This window comes from Hyla sarda, chromosome 2, assembly GCF_029499605.1.
Source record: "Hyla sarda isolate aHylSar1 chromosome 2, aHylSar1.hap1, whole genome shotgun sequence".
In the NCBI taxonomy this organism is placed as follows: domain Eukaryota; kingdom Metazoa; phylum Chordata; class Amphibia; order Anura; family Hylidae; genus Hyla; species Hyla sarda.
Window position 1 is genome coordinate 375,810,245 of NC_079190.1, and position 22,066 is coordinate 375,832,310.

Consider the following 22,066-nt stretch of genomic DNA (forward strand, 5'->3'; position numbering starts at 1 on the left):
TTGCCGCTCCAAGCAGGCACATATAAAGGCAGCATATAGGAGGTCCTTCAGCGGCGGATCCACAGCGAAATACGCTGCGAAAATCCACACGTGTGAATGTACCCTAAGGCCGGGTTCACACTACAAAATCTGCGGCAGGAAAATTTCCGAACAGAGACTCTAAGTGCAGTCAGCGTCGACTGATCCCGATAGACGGCAATGTCTGCGGTGCGGATTCCGCCATAACATTGAGCAGGTGCACTGTTCTGGTGGAATTATTTGATCAGAATTTTCTGATGGAAATTCCACCCAAAAATTCTGCAGTGTCAATGGGTTAACGGAAAATCCATTCACCTGCATTTTACTGTCATACAGGGGAATTTCCGACTGAAAATAAGAAGCGTAATTCTGGTCAGGAAATTCCGTAGTGTGAACCCAGCCTTATGGGGTGTACTTTAGGAAATTGTACATTATCCTAATCGCTACCAGGAAAGTACTGGGTCCCTTTAACCCCTTAAGGACCGAGTGTTTTTCAGTTTTTGTATTTTCGTTTTTTCCTCCCTGCCTTTAAAAAATCATAACTCTTTCAATTTTGCACCTAAAAATCCATATGATGGCTTATTTTTTGCGCCACCAATTCTACTTTGTAATGACGTCAGTCATTGTGCCCAAAAATCTATGGCGAAATGTAAAAAAAAATCATTGTGAGACAAAATTGAACAAAAAATGCTGTTTTGTGAATTTTGGGGGCTTCCGTTTCTACGTAGTAAATTTTTGGGTAAAAATGACACCTTATCTTTATTCTGTAGGTTCATACGATTAAAATGACACCCTACTTATATAAATTTGATTTTGTCGTACTTCTGGAAAAAATCATAACTACATGCAGGAAAATGTATACGTTTAAAATTGTCATCTTCTGACCCCTGTAACTTTTTTATTTTTGTGCATATGGGGCGGTATGAGGGCTCATTTTTTGCGCCGTGATCTGAAGTTTTTAGCGGTACAATTTTTGCATTGATAGGACTTATTGATCAGACTTTTTATTCATTTTTTCATGATATAAAAAGTGACCAAAAATGCACTACGCCATTGACCATGCAGTTTAATTAATTATATATTTTTATAATTCGGACATTTCCACACGCGGCGATATCATATATGCTTATTTTTATTTACATTGGTTTTTTTTATGGGAAAAGGGGGGTGATTCAAACTTTTAATAAGGAAGGGGTTAAATTATCTTTATTCACTTTTTTTTGCAGTGTTATAGCTCCCATAGGGACCTATAACACTGCACACACTGATCTATTACATTGATCACTGGTGTCTCATAGGAACCCAGTGATCGTTGATTCTGCCGCTTGACTGCTCATGCCTGGATCTCAGGCACTGAGCAGTCATTCGGCGATCGGACAGCGAGGAGGCAGGTAGGGACCCTCCTGCTGTCCTGTAAGCTGTTTGGGATGCCGCGATTTCGCCGCAGCTATCCCAAACAGACCACTGAGCTAACCAGCATACTTTCACTTTCACTTTAGACGCGGCGTTCAACTTTGAACGCCGCGTCTAAAGGGTTAATAGCGCGCAGTACCGTGACCAATGCCGCCCGCTATTAGCCACGGGCCCGACCCCCTATGACGCGTTCCAGTACGTCATGTGTCCTTAAGGAGTTAAAGGTGTACTCCACCCCTAAACATCTTATCCCCTATCCAAAGGATGGGGGATAAGATGTTTGATCGTGGGGGTCCCGGCACTGGGGACCCCCGCAATATAGCATGCGGCACCCACCTATTTCTGGTCCGGAAGCGCTGAAGGGTCTGGGTCCCGACCACAGGAACGGAAGTTCATGACGTCACGACTCCGCTCCCGTGTGACGTCACGCCCCGTCCCCTCAATGCAAGTGTGTGGGAGGGGGCGTGCATTGAGAGGACTTGCATTGAGGGGACGGGGCGTGACGTCACGAACTTCCGTGGGTGCCACATGCTATATTGCAGGGGTCCCCAGCGGCGGGACCATCGCGATCAGACATCTTTTCCCCTATCCTTTGGATAGGGGATAAGATGTCTAGGGGTGGAGTACACCTTTAAGTAGAATTTCTCTATAGTTACGGAAAAAAAAAACACTTTAACTGAAGCATTTACTCATGTCAGTAGATTCGCATGTATAGAAGCAGATTCATTATTTCAGGTTATGCAGCTCCCAAAAATATTAAAGTAAAATGTCTGGGAGTGCGACGTAATGTGATGAATTATTATGGCTTCATCATTTTGACATGTAATTTTCTGCCATCTTTGTATAGATATGTCTTTATTACATAGTACTGTACATCATGTAGACAAGACGTTTGCTTTTCTTATTTATTGCTGCAGCTGAGGAGGGAGCAGTCATGCACAGCGCTAATACATAGATTTCCCGAATCCCGGCAGCGTTCTGCCAGTGTAAATGTGGGGGTCGCAGAAGTAAGTGGTATATGCAGCACTCCTAGGGAGCAGTGACAAGGGCCTCATCACACTACAGAATCATTTTCACTTGTTCTAGCAACAAGCATCTGATTCTCTGGGGGTCACTGAATTCCAGCTGCTCTTCCTTCCATACAGCTAACCCATTGGTGTCCAGAGATAAGCCTTTTATAGTGTATAGACAATGCTTGATATTGGGCCATTTTATTGCCAGGATGAGTTTATGTCAGTTTTAGAAAGAGTGATCTGCTGGCTGGATTAGGGAATATTTGGGGTAACAGAACTGAACTGATGATCCTATTGTATACGGAACTGGAGCCTAAAGTAAACCAATCCTCCAGTGTTGAATCAGGTTATCCAGCATTGCACAAACAGAGCTAATTTCTTCCCAAAACTGCACCACTCTTGCAGCTCGGTTTCACTGAAGTGAATGGAGCCAACTTGTAATACCACACATGACCTGAGAACAGGTGGGGTGCTATTTTCAGAAGAAATTTGTTTTACTCTGTTTTAACCCCTTTATTGTACATCCCTACGAACTAGGAAGTACTTTCTGGCAAACATTTTTATGTGCCTTAAAGGGGTACTCCGGGGGTAAATAAAATATTTTCAAACCAGCTGGTGCCTAAAGATATGTAAATTATCTCTATTTAGAAATAAGCTTTCCAGTACTAAGCTTTTCAGTTGCTCTTACTACAGAGGAAGTTGTAGAGTTCTTTACAGTCTGACCACAGTGCTCTCTGCTGCCACTTCTGCCCATGTTAGGAACTGTCGGCAGCAGAAGAGATTCGATATGGGGATTCGCTTCCGCTCTAAACAGTTTCTGTCATGAACAAAGGTGGCAGCAGAGAGCACTGTGGTCATACTGGAAAGCACTACACAACTTCCTGTGTAGTATACAACAGCTGATTAGTACTGGAAGGATTAAGATTTTTTTAAAGAAGTAATTTTCTAATCTGTATAACTTGTTAGAAACTGTATAAGTGGGGTCTGGTGAGGGGTGGGTGAGCCCCCTCTTTAGTACATTAGTGGCAGCTTTAGACTATCTCACCTAGTCCCCAAAAATCCTTAGATAAGCACAAACAGGACCCTCAAAATTTAACAATTCCATATGACCAATCACCACTACAGTATGTTTCTAATAGGTTTATCCACAATAATATCCTCAAATCTATTATAGTGTTCTAGAATCTGAGTACAATGATGACAATGCGGCTATAAGTAGACATGCACATGATCTGTATAGATCAAGGCTGAGCCATTTACAGCAATATATATATATTTTTTTTTCATAATCTAAACTATTTATAATTTAAATGTCAATGGAAATACCATGTTAAATTCTCAGTAAACTACTAAAAACTGCAGAGACTTGATCTGCAGATAATAACTTTACAACACGTTTAATACATTTCGCAATCAATAATTTTAAATGAATCGGAAAATAATAATAATACGAATAATAATAATTATTATTACTACTGCATAATATATGTAAAAACAGACTGATTATGTGTATGACCATAAAGAATAATAATAATTATTTCATATAAATAAAAGACAACTCATAAAATCCACGCCATTGTCAAGGTGCATCACTTCAGCTGGACTGTTCTAAATCATTATTATAGAAACTTCGTAATATATAAGTCAAGACGAGGAAGATATTCTATAAGATATTCTATATAATTTTCAGTATTCAAACATTTTAGTTTAAAAAAAAAATGTGGTGTTACTGAGAGACAATTGGAGTACCGTAAATACTTGTATACGATGATGATGACACTCAACACCGTATGAGTGATATAGTGCCATACTTGCGCCAATAATAATTACGCGAGTCACTGAAGATCGTATTTACCCGGTCGCATGCAATCAGTTGCTCGTGCAGTTGCTCAGCATTGGGATACACTGTTTTGTCAAGTAACAGCGACTTCCTCAGCCCTCAGTAGCAGCAGCACAATGACCCTGATGACAGCTTTACTGCGGGTGTTATGGCAAAGATTTAGTGCAGACTCAGAAAAGAACATCACGTTCTCTGTTCCATACCTGAGTGCAGAAGCATGGAAGTATGGGATTTCATTCCAAAAATAGTCACTTCTTCTGGCAACTGGAATTTAAAGCATGCTCACCTCTGTTTGCGGACACTGAGTATTTAAAGGGGCACTCTGAGTTTATTTAAAGGGGTATTCCAAGAAAAAACTTTTTTTTATATATCAACTGGCTCCAGAAAGTTAAACAGATTTGTAAATGACTTCTATTAAAAAATCTTAATCATTTCAATAATTATCAGCAGCTGAAGTTGAGTTGTTGTTTTCTGTCTGGCAACAGTGCTCTTTGCTGACATCTCTGTCTGTCTCGAGAACTGCCCAGAGTAGAATAGGTTTGCTATGGGGATCTGTTTCTAAACTGGGCGGTTCCCGAGACACGTGTCATCAGAGAGAACTTAGACAGAAAAGAACAACTCAACTTCAGAAGCCCATAAGTACTGAAAGGATGAAGATGTTTTAATAGAAGTAATTTACAAATCTGTTTAACTTTCTGGAGCCAGTTGATATGTAAAAAAAAGTTTTTTCCTGGATAACCCCTTTAAGTAGGTATTGTCATTTTCCTCATCTCATAGACTGCTTGCTCAAGCCAATGTTAGCAGATTTGCTGAATACACAGCCCAGATGAATGCAATGGGGTTCCTTATTGTTGCATGCAATCTACCTGCAGGAACCCATGGAGAGGAGAAGTAGTGTTTTTAAAGGTAAGTCATGGAAAAATTGGTTTAACCTCTAAACGCCATGTGGCTAATAACCCCATAGCACAACGGTGACTTGTGTGAATGCACCATTACCCACATTCATCTCACAACTGGTTTACCCATTATGTCTTGTACACATGATAGCTGCTGCATGCTTCCATGTTCATCCCCGTCCACTGATCTGCTGTCACAATGTCTGTTCAACGAGTTATGTGCATAAAACGTCCTACTTCTCATAATAACCAGTACGATAACGGTATAAAGCTGCCCCAAGTGTAAAAACTGCTCTGATCCAGGTTGTGACAAAAGGAGTGTGCGCAGGTTGGTTCTTCTATTAGAACAGGACATGTACACATTGGGGTTTTATTTACTAATGTGACCCCGACTCTTTTTTTTCTCTGGTTTTGCACCAAAATCCTGTCACACGCTCCATGCGACACAATTTGCGACCAAAAAAAACCAAAACCGTCCATTTTACAAGAAAACACGAAAAGGGGTGTGGCCACAGGAGAAATGAGGGCATGGTTCCGACAAAAGGGGTGTTTCCCTGACAGTTTTAAAAAATCACGACATATTTACTAAGGTTTCCACAGAAAATGTGGTGGATTTGAGCTGAGGAAAACCCTACAGATCAGAGCATGTGTAAAAAAAAGCAAAACGTAGAGAAAAGTGCAAAATGTAGGGAAACCTTAGTAAATACCTTGGTAAAATACCTGTCAGGAATGAAAACCCACAAAGAAAACTACACTCCACTCTTAGTAAATAACCCTCATTCTGTGTGCCATTGTATAGAAATATTGGCCCTCATTTACTATTGCAAACCCGACATGTTTTGTCGGGTTGTGTGCCAGATTCTGTCGCATTGCGCAAGAAATTCTGTCTGCGCCAGATTGTGCGCCAGAATTTGCGCCAGAATTGAAAAAACCCAGACTAACTCTCCATTTTGCTATGAAAACCCCAAAAAGTAGTGTGACCGCCAGGAAAGGGGGCGTGGTCTCTGAAAAGGGGCGTGTTCCCAACATTTTCACAAAAACCCAACATATTTACTAAGGTTTCCACAGAAAATGTGGTGGATTTCAGCTGAGGAAAACCCTACAGATCAGAGCATGTGTAAAAAAAGCAAAGTGTAGGGAAAGTGGAAAAAGTAGGGAAACCTTAGAAAATACCGTGGAAAATAAATTGTAGGGAATTAAAACCCACAAAGAAACCTACACAACACTCTTAGTAAATGAGGGCCAATGTGTCACATTCCATTCGATGTATTATGGGTGCTGATTTCCCATAGAGAAGCCCAGGAAGTATGAAAATGACAGTACATACGTATGGAATCATATATACACCCTTGTCATGACAAGTCAGTTTTTATTATAAACTTTGGACAATTTCTTCATACACTCTTTTGTTCCTGAGATATGAGGGTTTATAGTTTGTCTGACAATTCAGGGAATAGTCATTTGGGTGTGGTCTTACTTCTGATATAGGGAGTGATAATCAATGCAATGGGTACGCCCCTCAATATGCCCCTTAATGTAAAACTTTCCCACCTCCCAATTGCATAACCACACCTATCACCTGATATTCCCTCCTATTATTAAAATCCCATTCACGACCATTCAGACACATAATAAACCTAACGGAATGGAAACGAAAAGGCAGACCAAGAAACTGGAAAAAGGAGTGTGATCAGGGTCACAGGTCCTTTTTAAAGAAAAGAAAATGGAAGTCATTAGGTAGCAGTACAGAGCAACAAAAAGTGAAAAAAAATGCCATACAGTACCAATTATCCATACAAATCTTTAACTGGTGCCAAAAAGTTAAACCGATTTGTAAATAACTTCTATTTAAACATCTTAATCCTTCCAGCACTTATTAGCTGCTGTATGCTGCAGAGGAAGTTGTATAATTGTTTTCCGTCTGACCACAGAGCTCTCTGCTGACACCTCTGTCCATGTCAGGAACTGTCCAGAGCAGGAGCAGATCCCAATAGCAAACCTATACTACTCTGGACAGTTCCTGACTTGGGCAAGGGTGTGAGCAGAGAGCACTGTGGTCAGACAGAAAATAATTATACAACTTCCTCTGCACCATACAGCAGCTGATAAGTACTGGAAGGGTTAAGATTTTTAAATAGAAGTAATTTAAAAATCTGTTTCACTTTTTGGCAGCAGTTGATTTAAAAAAATAAAAATATACGTTTTCCACTGGAGTACTCCTTTAACTAACACTGCATTGTACAGTATGTACTCTTATTGGGGGAGATTTATCAAAACCTGTGCAAAGGAAAAGTTTCCCAGTTGCCCTGAACAACCAATCAGATCGCTTCTTTCATTTTGCAGAGGCCTTGTTAAAAATGAAAGAAGCAAGCTGATTGGTTGCTATGGGCAACTGAGCTACTTTTCCATTGGACAGGTTTTAATAGATCTCCCCTTTTGTTTCTCTGAAGAGTTAATGTCTGGTATAGCAATGTGCATTATTACATAGACTACGCAGACTAAGTACCGTATTTTTCGCCGTATAAGACGCACTTTTTCTTCTCCAAAACTGGGGGGGGGAAAGTTGGTGCGTCTTATACGGCGAATACACCCCTATCGCGGCGGTCCCTGCGGCCATCAACGGCCAGGACCCACGGCTAATACAGGACATCACCGATCGCGGTGATGCCCTGTATTAAAGGAGTAGTCCAGTGGTGACTCAGTGGTGAACAACTTATCCCCTATCCTAAGGATAGGGGATAAGTTGCAGATCGCGGGGGGTCCGACCGCTGGTGCCCCCCCGCGATCTCCTGTACGGAGCCCCGACAGACCGCGGGAAGGGGGCGTGTCGATCTCCGCACGAAGCGGCGGCCGACACGCCCCCTCAATAGAACTCTATGGCAGAGCCGAAGCGCTGCCTTCGGCAATCTCCGGCTCTGCCATAGAGATGTATTGAGGGGGCGTGTCGGCCTCCGCTTCGCGCGGGGGTCGACACCCGCTATCTGGCCGGAGAGCCAGGCCCCCGTACAGAGAGATCGCAGGGGGCCCCAGCGGTCGGACCCCCCACGATCTCAAACTTATCCCCTATGGATAGGGGATACGTTTTTCACCCCTGGACTACCCCTTTAACCCTTCAGACGCGGCGATCAAAGCTGACCGCCGCGTCTGAAGGGAAAGTGACACTAACCCGGCTGTTCAGTCGGGCTGTTCGGGACCACCGCGATTTCACCGCGGTGGTCCCGAACAGCCCAACTGAATAGCCGGGTTAGTGCTTACAGGACACCGGGAGGGACCTTACCTGCCTCCTCGGTGTCTTCTCTGTTCAGGGATCCCCTGTATGGCCAGCGCTCTCCTTCCTCGTCATCACGCCGTCGCGTATGTGCATCGGCGTGCGTAACGACATGATGGTGGCGATGAAGAGCAAGGATACTCGGCCGGCAGCAGAGACGTTCCGGAGCGATGGGGACACGGCGACAGCGATGGAGCGACATCCAGGGCAGTGGTGACGGGTCCGGAGCGGCGGGGACACGTGAGTATTACCTCCTCCTGCAGTGGTCTTTAATCTGCGGACCTCCAGATGTTGCAAAACTACAACTCCCAGCATGCCCGGACAGCCAACGGCTGTCCGGGCATGCTGGGAGTTGTAGTTTTGCAACATCTGGAGGTCCGCAGGTTGAAGACCACTATTGGGTTCAAAATCTTTATTTTTTTAGATTTTGCACCTATAAATTGGGTGCGTCTTATACGTCGGTGCGTCCTATAGGACGAAAAATACGGTAAGTATCTCCGAGAATGCAGGAAATGTTAGTAAAGTTTCGCTTTTTCATTGTAGTTCACTGCTGCGGAGTAATATGCGGCATTGATCACTTCTACATAGAGAACACAGTGTAACGTAGCAGGCAGGGTACAGGTCACTGACTACCTATTCTTACTAGACCTTACTTTCCCGCTTACACTGGAAGAAGCCACAGTATTTCAGCTTTAATCACAGCTTTTCTCCCTTGGTACTTCTATGGGTTGTCTTCTTGGCAGCCGTGTTACCTCGGAGTGCGCCTACATTTGACAAGCTGTTATTAAATTTGTAAGTATGAAAAGTATGTAAAAGGTATAAAAGGCCCTTAGCATGGGATGTATTCACCACGATGTCAACAAGAGCACAGGAAACTGTTAATATCATATTATCTACATTTCACCGTATCTTAAATAGCTCAACTAGTAGCTGTCAATTCATCTACTAAAAGTTTCCTTAGATTTTGGAGGGCTGCAGTAACAAGTAGTGCTGCATATGTCACTGTGGCTCCGCATCCCTCGGTAAACCCTTATGGGGACGCCATCTCTAACTCCATTAATCTTCGTACCGGTATCTGTTTCCTGTACCCATTAGGTGAGGACATTAATTAGACACATTCATCTTGTGGTTAGGGTGTGAGGGCAGATGGAATTACCCTAGGAGCAGATGGTATTAGCCCCTTGTGTTCATGAAGCCAGGGCGTGGTTTATTCTTTACACCACCCGAAGGTAAACCGCTGGATCCTGAGCTAGGCACGGGGGCAAATAATGACTCTGACACCAAGTTACGGACAATGGTAGCTTTACTGAGTCAGACAGGTGTAAAAGTCTCTACAGCTTGGCTAGGCCAAAGGAGGTGACCAGTGACTTCGGAGACCACAGGTTTTTGCTGGGACTTATAGTGGGCTTGGACAATTTGATGCATGGCCACGTTGACTTGACACAAACTTGACTTGGACTGACTTGACTGAGATGACTATGACATACTTTTCCCCTTTTGTAGCTTATTAGGCTTTGACTTGGACCTGGGGGAAGTGGACTTGCTGTGTGGTAGACTATAAGCCTCCTCTGGACTCCAGACACACACCTAGGACTTGACCTTACTGTAGCTCGGCAAAGAGTTCAAGAGCATAAGAGATTGAGCTAGCTCTACCCAGGGCTTATATAGGGGAGACTCAGGATGGGTCCCATAGGTCACCCTGTAGGTCACATGTCACTGGTACCTTTCTTGGTTATAACAAATAGCAACATTACTTAACCCCTTAACGACGAATATACGTCCCCGAATATACGTCCTGCGCCGGCTCCCGCGATACAGCCGGGACCCGCGGCTAATACCACACATCGCCGATCGCGCCAATGTGCGGTATTAACCCTTTAGAAGCGGCGGTCAAAGCTGACCGCCGCTTCTAAAGTGAAAGTGAAACTATCCCGGCTAGTCAGTCGGGCTGTTCGGGACCGCTGCAGTGAAATTGCGGCGTCTCGGACAGCTTACAGGACACCAGGAGGGCCCTTACCTGCCTTCACGGTGTCCGATCGACGAATGACTGCTCCGTGCCTGAGATCCAGGCAAGAGCAGTCAAGCACCAATAACACTGATCACAGGCATGTTAATACACGTGTGGTAGCCCTTGGGGGGGTGTATGGTAGGGATGGTATGATGTTGGTATATGAGGGGTTAATATTAACCCAGTCACTCGTGACGCCAGGGTGAGGGCTGGTATGCTGAATCTATGTTCCGGCCTATCGCCGCCCTTCCCAGAAGCGATAGGTGCAATGAAATGACTGAAGGTCCACAAGCAGATTTAACTTGAACTTGAATAACTTTACTGCAGTGCTTGCAATATCCAATGCATAGTAACAGTCTCATATAACAGTTCTTAGGTTGCTTAGCGACTGGCAGAAGTTGCGGACCTTGCATTAAACTTATAGTCTCTGAATTTAGGGAGTGATGTGCAGATCCGTCCGGATTTAGGGGAAATATTGGGTCCGGTGATACTGCAGAGTGCTTAGGGGATGAAACACTCTATAATTTAGATCATTCAGCCGTTGCCGCAAGGCTCAGGCCTAACTCACTGCGATTACTGCTATACAGGTCTTGCTTGCTTGCTATCCCAGGAACAAGAGAGAGATAAGATGGCCGCCGCTCCCTTATATGGGCAGGGGGCGTGGCGATTTTGATTGGTCCGAACGTCTGCCACTCACTTTACATGGTATCATGGGATTGCTTACATCACAGGATCTATATACGTTGCAAAACCCAAAATGAGGCTAGAGATACAAAAGTGAGGCCTGGAACGCATCCAGAATGAGGCTTGAAACGCATCACATGACCCGAAGGCCCTGCGACACCATGTAAACAAGTAATTAACCATTTATATGCAGAAATAATACTATATACATTATTCAATGGATAAATTAGGAATCTATGCACTATAATAGAGGCGACTAGGGGCGGACTGACTAACAGATATTACTAAGTCCTAGGGACTCTGGCTACGGGACCCATAGATAAATGAGTACCGTATGAAATGCGGTACTGGGACACCACACACGCCAGTGATCAGCATGAGAGATCAGTGTGTGCAGTGTTATAGGTCCCTATGGGACCCATAACACTGCAAAAAAAAAGTTAAAAAAAAAGTGTTAATAAAGGTCATTTAACCCCTTCCCTTATAAAAGTTTGAATCACCTCCCTTTTCCCATAAAAAAAATAAAACAGTGTAAATAAAAAAAAACATATGTGGTATCGCCGCGTGCGTAAATGTCCGAACTATAAAAATATATCATTAATTAAACCGCACTGTCAATGGCGTACGCGCAAAAAAAATTCCAAATTCCAAAAAAGCGTATTTTTGGTCACTTTTTATATCATTAAAAATGAATACAAAGTGATCAAGAAGTCCAATCAAAACAAAAATCGTACCGATAACTTCAGATCACGGTGCAAAAAATGAGTCCTCATACCGCCCTGTACGTGGAAAAATAAAAAAGTTATAGGGGTCAGAAGAGGACATTTTTAAATGTATACATTTTCCTGCATGTAGTTATGATTTTTTCCAGAAGTGCGACAAAATCAAACCTATATAAGTAGGGTACCATTTTAACCGTATGGACCTACAGAATAATAATAAGGTGTCATTTTTCCTGAAATATGCACTGCGTAGAAACGGAAGCCCCCAAAAGTTACAAAATGGCGTTTTTTCTTTGATTTTGTCGCACAATGATTTTTTCCCAGTTTCGCCGTGAATTTTTGGGTAAAATGACTAATGTCATTGCAAAGGAGAATTGGTGACGCAAAAAATAAGCCATAATATGGATTTTTAGGTGGAAAATTGAAAGGGTTATGATTTTTAAAATGTAAGGAGGAAAAAACGAAAGTGCAAAAACGGAAAAACCCTGAGTCCTTAAGGAGTTAAAGGTATAACACATTTTATGTACAGTACACTGGATAACAGAGGCACTTAAGGGAATATACATAGGAGACAGGTGAAGAGGAGCCCAGGGGTCACAGGATGGAGTCTGCAGGACAGGGCAGCTAGGGTACAGGGGTACAACTCCTGTACTGGGCCACCACAATCTGCAGTAAATATGTGCTTTAAATTGGGACCTTGAAGATGTTTCTGTCCTATAGACCAGTGGTCCCCGACCCAGTCCTTATGGGCCACTAACATTCTGTTTTTTTTTGTTTTTTTTTTAGTAACTTCATTGCAATAGAACAGGGAACAATAGTTCAAATTCTAGACTGTTGATGGGTCTTGAGGACTGGGTTGGGGACCTCTGCTATAGGCCATCTTACAGATATCCTTGCTTAAAGGGAAAGGGACTCACTAAAGGGTCATGTGCTAGATCTCAATTGAAGTCACTATTTTAGCTGTATTGCCTCACTTTGTAGTTTACTTGTGCTTATATTGTAACAGACTTTAATGCAGTTCAAACTGAGCAGTCCCATTATGGGGCCCAGATGGGCATCCTATTACAGTACCCTATTGTACCCCCAGGACAGAAGGGCCTGGTGTTTATTTTTCTTGTTTATCATAACCCCTCATGTAGGTTAATACCTCCATACCTTTATTTGCTGACAATTCAGTTCCTTTGGAAGAAGGGTCCTTTAAACTTTCCTACCAGTAGCAAAAGGAATGGAACCAACCCGGGCTGGGCCCCTCTTTCCAAGTGGCCTATAACAACTGCATGGTCTGTCTCTATGGAACATACACCCTTGCACAGTGTTCAGTAACTCTGCACCCCCATTACAGTATCAGTCTCCTATCATCTCATATCCACAGCTCTGCAAAATCCCCATAGAGAATGAATGGAGTGCAGGCCACACACAAGCAGCACGCACCATTCATTTCATTTTTCCCATTCTCATAACTGTTGGGGTTCCTAGTGTTCAGATCCCGATCAGTTAACTTATCCCAGTACTATGTTTAGGGGATAAAGAAGTTTAACCCTCCATGTCCTGTACAGCTCTATATCCTTCTAGCCTTCTAAAAAGTCCTGCTTTTCCCTACTTTCCACAGGAGAGATAAAACTAAAGACATGTCAGATAGCAGCTCCTCTGATCTCTACGGTTGTGTGGAGCCTTTATTGTACAGATGTGCTCATCTATGACCATTAACATAAGATCTGGATGCTATTCACAAGCCAACAGATGGCCCTGACTGTTATGTTCTGTCCATAGGAGTATTTTACACCTTAAAGAGGTTTTCTCTTTAGGACACTGTCTTCTTCAGTGCTGTATGAGGAAGGTATGCTGGCACAATATGAAGAACAAGAATGACATATTGTCACACCATATGCCATGTACCAGTAGCCCCCAGCTTGTTAGTGATTCAGAGATGACAGGTCCACTCGAACAGCCTCTTTAGGATGGATTCTAGGATTCAGTGTTTTACAGTTAAAGGGTTTTGGGTTCCTTTAAGATCTCCTCATCCAAACCATAAAGAACTAAATAAATTACCTCTAGTTATTTGTCCATAGAGAATCATGCATTGGATAAAATCCTAATCCTAATCTGGATTATTTCCACCCTGCGCTTTCCAAATGCTACAGAGCTAATTGAGAAATGATTAACGGGAACTCCCACGATATAGTCCTGTCCGCCTCCTCCAGAGTGAATGATGGCTTTCCATCTACGGTAAGTCACAAGGAAAATGAAATAGAAAGCCTGAAAATGTGACATCTGAATATAGATCAACCAGAGTGTGTGATATAAGGTACAAGTGACATCTTTATATACATAAATGTTTATAAGAAGGTTCTTGCAGTCATCATCGTGCCCCAAATTCAGGAGAAACCAACCTGAATATGGAATTATTGACTAGAGCGCAGTCAGCTCCTAAGACAGCAGTTTTCCTCTGTTTCTATACTATTGATCTTTTTGACATAAATTGTTACATGATGTGAGTTATTGCATCTGTATTGTTTCTATCCAAATACTTATTCATGCTTGCTCCACTCTAAACACAAAAAGGGTTAAACTGAAAGACCTCTAGATAGCCTTACAGTTTGCTATGTACAGTATAGTAGACACTGAAGTGCTGATCTTGAAGACAAAGATAAAGTAGGGCAATGCTAGGAGACTGCTTGTATGAAAGCAAAGAATACCTTTTTGTAGTTACGCACCATGGATACTATTGTACTATGCAGAGTCAGATTAGCATACTAGAGCACCAGAGTAGATCCCTGCATTGGGAATGGGATCCCACAGGACCCCATTCAGGCTCTCTGAGGATGCTACTTGCTCTGAGCTGGTGTAAATGTTCACTACAATGTATGACTTCTAGCAGGTGTAAACTGTATTAAATTTGGTGTGTCCCCTTGTGCAAAACCACACCCCTCGGCTATAAGCCAAGCCTCCTTGGCAATGATATCGGCATCATATAAAATGTCATATTCACAGGTTCTTTATAGAATAATGATATGTGTTGGGAATCACTTGCGAATGGCCCAATAGCACAGCTGAATGGCAAATCTACCTAGTAATGAAGCAGTAGGTATCTGAGTTGCAATTAAAGGAAAACTGTCTCATTGAAAATACAGTCCAATCTGCAGATATCATGTTATAGAGTAGGTGGATCTGGGCAGACAGATATCTAGTTTTGTGGGCAAAGTTCCAGAATATTGTTAGGGTCACGGCAGGTGGTGGATCCACTGGGCCTGTGTGGATGATGACGTGAGCCATGTCAGGTAGCGGAGTCTAAGGTGCTGCTGGTTTTCACCAGAGCTCGCTACAAAGCAAGATGGTCACAGGTCGCTATCCCTGGCATGACTTGTCCACACAGGTTGCTGAGATGTGGCGAGGCACAAAAGGAAACTGGCAAGACGAGGTCAAGTTAGCAGTAGGTCAGGGCAGGTGGCACAGGTGCAGGGTCAGGCAACGGAACAAGGATCAGGAACACGGATATCAGAAACACAGTATGCTTTCACTAGGGCACAAGGCAACAAAGATCCGGCAGGGATACAAGGGAGGACCAAGTACTTATAACAACAGCACAGGTGAATACACTAATTAGGGAAGTACTGTCCTTTTAAATGAAAGAGCTCTGGCGCGCGTGCGCCCTAGGAGGCGGGGGCACGCGCGCCGGGGCTGCAAGACCAGGGAGGTGAGTGAGGGGCTGGGATTCGCATGTGGGCACGTCACGCAATGCGAATCCCAGCCCCGCCACCAGCCGGGACATGTCAAGAGAGCGCTCACGGCCAGCCTGTCTGGCTGGAGCACTGATGTTACAGATATTTTGATATATTGATTTATGTAAACTTCTGCTCATTCTGGGGTAAGTAGTCAAGTGAGTGGTCCTACTCAGTGATTGACAGCTATCTGTGTGTTAATCACTGATTAGGACCACCTACTTGATTAATTAGCCCAGAATGAGCAGAGATTACCCTGAATATATGATGTTATACTTTTTGACTATATATCTATCTGCTCAGCTCCTTCTGATCTATAACATGACGCCTGTAGATTGGACTATGTTTTCCATGTGACACTTTCCTTTAAGACAGAGTTTTCCAAACAGCCTGCCTCCAGTGGTTGCACAACTACAACTCCTATCATTTCTGAACAGGTGAAGGCTGTCCAGGCATGCTGGGAGTATTTGCCACCGCTGGAAGCACGCAATTTGGAAAACAGTGCTAAAAGACTTCTTGTAAAGATGAGACAAAACCACTACAAGGCCGTAAACACAGCAATATTTTTTACTATCCAGTTTGTATAGAAGTAAGTATAGCTAAAAACAGATTTAGGGTTGGTTCACAACACTTTATGATCTCCGTTTAACATATTCGCAGTGACATATACATTGAATGGATCCCATTCAGTGGCATCTGTCATCCCTACCCTTACCGTAATAATCATTTGTATACTGTACTGTCCTGCATACTTTTTTTTTTGTGCAATAAATGGCCATTTAAATGGTTACTCCAGTTTGCAGCTCTCGTGTATCTTTGGCTCTTACAAAGAGATGCAGGAAGGGGGCTTGTAGACCCCCGATCTGTTCATGAGAAGAGCCAGAGCACTGTGAAGGAGATCGTGGTGGTCCCAGCAGTCGGACTCCCATGATCAGACACTTATCCCCTATCCTTTGTACAGGGGGATCCATTTTCCTAAACTGGAATACCCCTTTAATGTCTACCAGCAGCTGAAAGCACTTACATATAGGTTTACCATACATTTTTTTTACAGGACTCTGTGGGATGGTAGTGTAGTCTTCAATACTATTCCATCCCTTTCTTTTTGTGGTATTCTAACATATACCACCAGCTGGAGGACATTTTTAAGGACATTTTACTGACCAGACAGAAAATTATTTAGAGATGTTTAGCATATACAATAGGAGGTTTCACGGCATACATGGATTACTAAAGAGAAGTTATTTCTTAAACTCAACCCTACTCTAGTGCTTAGTACATCTTGTATGTTTGAAGTTGTTCACCCTATTTAGATAGTTGTCACATAATGCTGCTAAGCCTTAGCCGCACATAGCTATAAGCTTCAGGCCTTATGGATAAAGTAGAGTGTTAAAAAGTATGTCAACCAGGGCATGGTAGCATGCTTAGAGTGCTCAAAGTTTTTCCCAGTCTTATCCCAGACAGCAGGACGTCACGTAAGGCTCATCTGATCTGCAACAAATAAATATTGAACTTTCCTAATGCTTCGCCTTTGCTGCTCTTCAGGTCTGATTGAATTAAACATTCAGAAGCACAACGTCTTCTCAGCCCTCACATTAAAGCCCTGTCTGACGTTATAAGGATTTGGAGGAAATGTAAATGCTTCCTCACACCATGCAGCTACGGCATTTGCTGTATTTCACTTATAAGGTAAATAGATGTTGCTCATCTCATCCAAAAAAAAAAAACGTCTCTTGTACCTGGCTGGATACATACGGTAACAGGCAGCACATCCCAGCTGCAGCCATGAATCATTTAAGGGATTTAATTTGTGACTGAACTGATTTCTCCGAGTTTTTGAATAATGAAACCTATACAAACCATAAAGGTCGGTGCAAATGGATCGTAAACCGTGTGAGGTTGTGTTCAGGCGGAGACAAAATGAAATGCTTAAACTTTGTAAAAATAGTGAGTTAAAGTTTCTGGTGTGAGACCAGCTGAAGAAAATGTGGATGATGGAGGAAATAGAGACATGAAACTGGTGGCCTAATATAAATCCATGCAGCCCCAGTACAAATATCATTATGGGTTCACTTCACTACAACCGAATACAGCAGCATAGGGACTTAGACAGAAGAGAGCACAGGGGAGTACTATCAGACAAGAGAGCACAGGGAGTACTATCAGACAGGAGAGAGCACAGAGGAGTGCTATCAGACAGGAGAGAGCACACCGAAGTGCTATCAGACAGAAGAGAGCACAGAGGAGTACTATCAGAAAGGAGAGAGCACAGAGGAGTACTATCAGACAGGAGAGAGAACATAGGAGTACTATCAGACTGGAGAGAGCACAGAGGAGTACTATCAGACAGGACAGAGAGCACAGTGGAGTACTATCAGACAGGAGAGAGCACAGAGAAGTGCTATCAGACAGGAGAGCACAGAGGAGTACCATCAGACAAGAGAGAGCACAGAAGAGTACTATCAGACAGGAGAGAGCACAGAGGAGTACTGTCAGACAGGAGAGAGAGCACAGTGGAGTACTATCAGACAGGAAAGAGCATAGAGGAGTCCTATCAGACAGGAGAGAGCACAGAGGAGTCCTATCAGACAGGAGAGAGCACAGAGGAGTCCTATCAGACAGGACAGAGAGCACAGTGGAGTACTATCAGACAGGAGAGAGCACAGAGGAGTACTATCAGACAGGAGAGAGCACAGAGGAGTGCTATCAGGCAGGAGAGAGCACAGAGGAGTGCTATCAGGCAGGAGAGAGCACAGAGGAGTACTATCAGACAGGAGAGAGCACAGAGGAGTGCTATCAGACAGGAGAGAGCACAGAGGAGTACTATCAGACAGAAGAGAGCACAGAGGAATCCTATCAGACAGGCGAGAGCACAGAGGAGTGCTATCAGACAGGAGAGAGCACAGATGAGTACTATCAGACAGGAGAGAGCACAGAGGAGTCCTATCAGACAGGAGAGATCACAGAGGAGTGCTATCAGACAGGAGAGAGCACAGAGGAGTACTATCAGACAGGAGAGAGCACAGAGGAGTGCTATCAGGCAGGAAAGAGCACAGAGGAGTACTATCAGACAGGAGAGAACACAGAGGAATCCTATCAGACAGGAGAGATCACAGAGGAGTACTATCAGACAGGAGAGAACACAGAGGAATCCTATCAGACAGGCAAGAGCACAGAGGAGTACTATCAGACAGGAGAGAACACAGAGGAATCCTATCAGACAGGCAAGAGCACAGAGGAGTGCTAGCCCACTCTCACTTACTGGACTTTGTCCCTGCCTGTGCTTCAGCTTGGACAAAGCCATGATTTTATAAGCCATGATTTCTATAAAAAGAAAATACATTTTTTTAATGAAGTATAATAGAAAGGTTAATGTTTTGCCAAGATGTACAACATATAAAGGTTTTTGATTCTGACAGTTCCCATTTAGGGCAACAAATGTTGATGATGATTTAAGTCATAAGTATATCTGTGCGGTTCAAAATGCGTCAGAGTTTTGGTTGCATTTTATGCTCACCATTTTGGTATGATTTACTTTATACTGGGAGTGTGAGAATCCTATATGCTTCTCTTTATATAATGTTAATAGTTATTGTGGTCTCTATCTTGCCCCCATCTCTTTTCCACCTCTCCATATTCTCCTAATCATTTGCACTCAGTATGTTCTACTCTTCCTTTCCATGATCCATAGTGCTTACTGACTTCACCTCTGCTTGAAGTGTATGTTTCCCCCCTAGGTTGCTAAGCAGCATCAGCTGTGTCCGAGACGCTTCCATTTACATGACAGGAACATACTCCTATCTTTCCTCCATAATATCACAACTGTAAGGTGTGAAGACATCCAAGAGTCAAAAATAATGTATACAGAAAGGTTTCATATAGGAATCTATATATTTATCAACGTGGGCCATTTCTTCCCACACACTGACAGTGACAGTATTGTGACATTATGTGAGGCTGCATTCATACCACATTTTGGCATATGGCAGCCATATACAGCCATACCCATGCTGTACCCCATTCATGTCAATAAGCCAGACAGATTTGGTTAGTGACTCCAGCTGTGTCATTTTTGGACATTATTATTTTTTTGTTTGGCGGAATAAAAAGCTCAGTAGACAATGGTTATCAGTCTGGTAAATTATTGGGTACGGTCCAAAAATGAGCTGACTGAAGTCACTAGCTGGAATGAATGGGGAATGGCACAGGTCTGGTCTCCCAACAAATCTGTCTGCCGTATGCCCCAAATGTGGTGTAAATGCCTCAGTGACACCCTACTTCAGTGGTTATCACTGCTGGTTTATAGCAATGGAGTATGCAAACTTACATGATATTTGTATGTTTTCTCTGTATTTGCATAGGTATTTTAAGGATGTTCTAATTTCTTCCCACACTCCTAATTTCATGATTTTCCCATGACCATTGCTGGTTACCAATGCAGAATACATTGCAGCTATCATGGCTATTAATGTATCTATAGGCTGATTGGTTTACTAGGATATTACCACTAGGGCATGTATGCTCTTGGTCTTCAAACTGTGGACCTCCAGCCTTTGGTGGTCCGGGCATGCCGGCAGTTGTAGTTTTAAACCATCTGGAGGTCCACAGTGTGGAGACCACTGATGTATACTTCCAAACCTCTGGCAAAAATGATGGGGTCGCCAGACTTAAATGATGGTCATCCAGCTTTTCTACTTTATAGAAAAACATAAATCGTAGATATGACACAGAACAATGTTTAATGGCTTCATGAAACATCTCTCAAACAAAGAAAATCATAATGGCCAAAGTATTTCCAGATCAAGTAGAGAACATTATGGAATCATCAAATAAAGTCCCGTACAGTACAGTACTTTTCAAATAAGTACAGTACTTTTCTGCTCTCCCTAAACAGGTTTCTCAATGAAGCCGGTTCCAGCCTCCTCACCAGATCAGCTTTGCATGATGGAGTCTTATCATGGACCAATTGTTGACTGGTTGTTTTCTCCAGGTGTCTTCTTTAGATCTTTTACTAGAACGGTAGCAGAAGAAAGTTCTCGTTTCATCTCCTTGGTCAATGCAGATTAGTTATTCCTCACTGAATATCACTTTTATCCAATTTTCCACAACTTTTGATGATTTCTCTTTAGCCCATTGTAGCTGTGTTTGCTTCTGTTTAGGTGTTGGAGCTGCTTTTCATTCGACTATTCTAAGTATAAATTCATTTTCATTCACTCCTGTTCTTGTCTATATATTTGGTACTTTGATATATTCCTTGTTCTACCCATGTGTTTTCCTTTTGTCACGGCTGATTGGGTATAACTAACATCTTTTGCCACACTCTGTTAGATTTCCATGCTAAGCAGTTTTAGAATACTTCCCATTGTTACAACTGACAACTATCTTGTTGCGGCCATATTTTCTATTAGCCAAGTCCACTGCTCTGTAATGTTTCTAAGCACTTTCTCTTTTTTTTTTCTTGCAGACTATTTCACATTTTTACACTTGTCTTTGGTTTAGTGTTGGTTCCTCAACACTGAGTGATTCCATCATTCATCCTCTACTTGGTCTGGGAACACATAAGTCATGAATAAAATAATTTACTTTAATGATGTCAGAAACATTGTTTTGTGTCATATTTATGTATCTGCAAGTTTGTCCTCTGTCACACTGTGTTTTCCTTGTGTCATTTTGCCCCCCCCCCCCCCATCACACCAGTGCTAATGACTTATTGTTATTCACCGCACTCTTTGTATATCTGCCTCAGCAGGTCTAGTGTTTTTCACAGCACCCTTGTTCTCCCACTCTTGTTTTCACTACCCCCTCAACCATCCCACAGTCAGTGATTGTACCAACACAATGTTACTGAGTAATTACAACCCTTCAGTACCGCACTACAGTATATGTAGGGCCTCGCACAGAGGGAGGCATCTGTTATGGGGCTCACCTATATAATGGTCTCTTTAATAGGATAAAGGAGCATGTACTCTTCATCACAAAATGTGTGTAAAGTTTGCCAATTGCAACATCCCTTCCCCCAAACACCCACAGTTCTATCTGTTTCCTTCTTTCCCAAAAAAAAAAAAAAACACTTTCCTCGTCATTATAATTAGTTGTGCCAAAAATGACGTACAAGTACAAAGATTAAACTTGTTACAAGGCTTGTCCTTCTGTCCACGTGTGACCGTTTCTTTTTAAAATATTTTATAGGGGTTTTCCCATTTCATTAGGTGACCTCCAACCTTCAGTATAGGAAATATCAAGTAGATATGCACCATGCCTCCATGACCACCACTCCACTCATTCTCTATGGGACCACCCCTGTTGAACTAGCAAATGTTCAGCCTTTTGGAATAATGAATTCTATAGGTGACTCTTTTTTCTTATTGTGCACTTTTTTCATGGGACTAGCCATTGATACTGTACAAAAATGGACTATTAAAGGTATCGTGCTAGGAAAAATGGACAGATTGGTATAAGCAGTAAAAGTTACCAATTCTGTAAGA

The 22,066-nt window shown here is 42.8% G+C and overlaps 1 protein-coding gene across 5 annotated transcripts in view; it reads right to left on the reverse strand.

The window, feature by feature from the left end:
* Positions 1-22,066, reverse strand: part of RAP1GAP2 (RAP1 GTPase activating protein 2) — an 882,491-nt gene that overhangs the window by 396,244 nt on the left and 464,181 nt on the right. The window lies entirely within an intron of this gene.